Source organism: Dendrobates tinctorius, unplaced genomic scaffold (genome assembly GCF_039654945.1).
Source record: "Dendrobates tinctorius isolate UK_male_01 unplaced genomic scaffold, ASM3965494v1 ptg000065l, whole genome shotgun sequence".
In the NCBI taxonomy this organism is placed as follows: Eukaryota; Metazoa; Chordata; class Amphibia; order Anura; family Dendrobatidae; genus Dendrobates; species Dendrobates tinctorius.
Genome location: NW_027361733.1, coordinates 5773659 through 5777923, shown reverse-complemented (window position 1 = coordinate 5777923; position 4265 = coordinate 5773659).

Here is a 4265-nt window from a genome sequence, read left to right as displayed (position 1 = left end):
CACGCTGTCATGTTTGGGTTCACCCATCTCTACCAGTGACATTATGCACAGCAGCTATGTATATAGTGTATAGTGTACAGGTAATACAGTGATCACCATTGACATTACACACTGGAGCTCTGTATATAGTGACAGTGTTCAGGTAGTACAATGATTACCAGTGATATTATACACAGGAGCTCTGTATATAATATACAGGTAATACAGTGATCACCGGTGACATTACACACAGGAGCTTTGTATATACTATAGAGTGTATAGGTAACACACCGACTCACCAGTGCCATTTCTAGTTGAAGTTCTTCATCTTCGCTTTTCTTCTTCATACATCACAGACCACCATCACTTCTTCCAGCCAGGACTCGTTTCTGCAAAAAATAGCACAATTATCTAGAGCACCACTTGCAGAGCACCTTGCCCATTTTTTTTACCAACTTCTACTATACCAGATGAACAAAAAAAGTGACATAGTGCCGCCCTGCACAGTAACAGGACCTCCCACCCCATTGAAAACAGTATCCTCAAATAGAGAATACATCACAGCAGTGATTATATCCCTTAATTAGCCCCTACAATAAAAATATCCCCCATCCTGGCACTCTTGTGTCTCATTCCTAGACCCCTGTGGCTCATTCCTGGCCGCAGCCATATGTTCTGCCATCCTGCCCCTATGTGTTTCCATTCTGCCCCATATGTTCTCCCATCCAGCCCCCATATGTCTCCATCCTGCCCCATGATTCTGATGCCTCTATCCTGTCTCATGATCCTGATGTCTCCATCCTGCCCCATGATCCTGCCCTTTTCATCCTGCCCCCTCCATTCTGACCCATGGTCCTGCCCCATGATTCTACCTCCTATATCCTGCCCCATGATCCTGCCCCCTCCATACTCCCCCATGATTCTGCCTCCTCCATCCTGCCCTATGATTCTTCCCCTTCTATCCTGCCCCATGATTCTGCCTCCACTATCCTGCCCTATAATTTTGCATCCTCCATCTTGCCCCAAGATTCTGCCTCCTCCATCCTGCCCAATGATTCTGTCTCCTCCATCCTGCCCCATGATCCTGCCTTCTCCATCCTGCCCCATTATGCTGTGTCCTTATTGTGGCTTGCCACTTTCAGTATATAGAAAAAAGCTTCTTACCGTGGTCCAGCATCGTTGTATTCTCCATCCATTTGAGGCAAATACTCGCCGACGCATCACAGTGATGCCGTACGCCAGTGACATGTGCCAATATCAGCTGCCAGCCTGTTATTTGGATGCCATTGTTATATATTGGCATCGTTATCTTCTCTTGGGTGACTCCCGTTTGAAACCAATAATGGCAGTCATAACGATTATCACACATGTTTCCGAAAAACAGATACATTAAAATCAGATAATAACTGAACATGATTTTTTTGGTGATGTGGAGGGGGGGAGTGAATGCTTTCATAGTGTTTTGCGAGTCACTGATAACTGATATCCTTGTGAAGGTTTTCCACATCTTGTGTAAAAGAGTCATAGATTAGCCGCAGGGGATATCTCTATCTCTTCATATAGGTTTTGCTCCGGGTCTTAACCTGTCACATCCTATGGATTTCCTACTACACCAGAATATTTATCATGAATTTTTTATTACTCTTGCCTTCCAGTGATAATTATTATTTTTAGTGCACCTCCACGGAAGTGACTTTACTGGCAGTGCATTACACCCAGAGTATAACGTTTCCAAAGAGAAATTATTCATCACGTCACCTGTCAGAGTGCCTTTTATATATCCCACAGATCTTCATAGCTTATGACACTCAAGGTTAGAAAAAGGGGAGTCCAGATTCATTTTCATGCTGGCCTTGATGTTCTGTTACTTTGTACCTGTGGTTAGTATATGTATGACTTTGGGCACACAACGTCTTGTCAAGCCGATTATACCGAAAAAACCATCTGAAAAAAAGCATTAATAAAACGAACATAAGGATTTCTATGTAAAAATGACTCGCTGACATGCTTTCTAATGACTTTTAACTGCTTTCTAAAAACGACAAGCAATTAAAAGAAGTAACATGTCCATTCTTCTGGAAGACACTCTGTATTTTACTAAAGAAGTCAATGGGAATGCGCAAAAGACAACTGGACTGTTATTTTTACTTTAAAAGACGATACTGGTTTCTTCAACACTCAAAATGTAGGGAAACTACGACATTAAAATAACACTTTACAAAAACCATGGGAAGACCCTCTGAAAAGATGCTGGAGTCCAGAACCAAAGGAAGAACGGTTAGGAAGTAACCGCCAAAAGACACCTCCGGAAAAAAAGCCACCAGAGTTTCCTGAAGCTTCTTCTGCTTGAAAAACTTGTTGGGTTCTCCAGAGTTTGAAGCCCTTCGTGAGCCTTTGGATGGAATTGTATATGTGTTGTCAGGAACACCGCACTGCACTTGCTCACTGAGCCAGTGCACGTGTCGTGAGTAAGACAAACTGTGCTCAGAGATACCTGTGGAGCGGGCTGCAGCAGAGAAGATGCGTGCTTCAGACCCACAGGACCTGAAGCACGTGACTGCTGGGGGCGTGGCCTAGACTCCAGAGAGCTAGGAGCTGCAGGAAAACTCCTAGAATGGTAACTACGGAATAAAGTTACTAATTGGCATAGACAGGGACATAAACCAGATCAGGCCGGGGTCAAAGCACGAGATAGCACGACAATTACCAAAGGGCAAGACAGAACGGATAGTCAAGACGTAGCCAAGAAGTCAGAAAACAGAGAAGCAGATATACAGTACAGAATCAACAGGCAAACTCACAACAGGGGACAGAACCAGATCAGAACCATATAAGCAAGCTATAAGACAACGAACAGGCACACAGGGGTCACAACACTCGGCCAAAGGCAAAAGTATAACTGACAGGGATTGGAGTATCTCAGGGATATAAAAAGCTCTGCCTGAACCAAAGAGAGGCCACAATAATTAACCCCAGGCGTGCAGGTCAAAGCCTGCACTGAGCTCAAGACATTAACCCCTGACGTGCAGGTCAAAACCTGCACTGGGATCATGACATGTGTGTCCAGGGTCACAGTATATATATACTAAAGCATTATTGTTCTGTCTCCGACATCTAATTCACAACCTTTAACTGTCTATTTGATAATATTTCCAATGATGTAGTGAGAATATATAGGATGTTCAGTTTTCTATAGATTCTATTGTTCTCATTGTTTCTGACTCCATCTAGTGGCCAGAGTCATAAACACAGTGTTATTCTATTTTACTTTCACTTTTGATGCTCGTATTTTTTCCCTCCGTTCACAATGTATTCTGGGAAAGTGGCATGGCACCCTGGTAAGTTTAGGATCATGGTTAGTCCAGCCCCCATTTTCCCTCCAGTTCTCAATTTTCTCTCAGCCTGCATTCTGGAAGAATCTCATTTCTCTTCTCCCTCTGCGACAGCATCGCTGGTATGTAATCACGCTTCCTATATCTAATTTCTGTCTCAGATCAGCCTGCTTAGTTAGTTTCCCCCTCCTCAGCTAGTAGTGCAGATGTCGATTCTTAATTTATTATATATGATATGTACCCCTGATGTACCCTGTATTGACTCAGTATATGTATATGTGGCGCCCCAGAGGCTCAGTCGCCACAGAGGTACTGCACCTTCTCCTAAGGTGTAGTGCCCCACCACCTAGGTAAGTTGGGAACTCCTTTCCTGGCTCCAACACTCGCATCCCACACAACAGGGTAGTTCTGCACAACCACATTGCGGCTCAGTGCTTAGAGAGTAGCAGAGCACCTCTGGTGGTTCCCTGCAAGGAACACTGGATGTGCTGGGAGGAGGGCGGAGTTGAGATCCATATAAAAGGTTGGGAAGGTTTAGAATTACAGATCAGTCTGAGGTCAGTCTGGCGGGAGGTCAGGCGAGAGAAGGACAGTCAGTCAGGAGAGTCTGAGGACGGGTCCGAGAGGAAGGAGATCCCGAGAGGGAGAGAAGAAGGAGTGCTGCAGCTGCCTTTGTGATCTGAGCCAGCTGGCACGGGAAGGGAACAAGAAGGAGAAAGACGTAGAACTGCAACCTAAGCTTCCATAAGAGAGAGAAAGACCAGTGCGGAACGAAGGAGTAGGAGAACAGAGAGGAGACGTGGGATGGAAGAGGAACCCTGCCTATAGGTTCTCAGCGCAAGGCCGGGGCCCAGTCCCCGAGGTTGTATGGACACTTATGGTTCTGCAGCAGACACCGGTGGAGTAGTTGGCTGTAAATGCACTACTCCCATCTAAGACTTGGGGCACAACAGC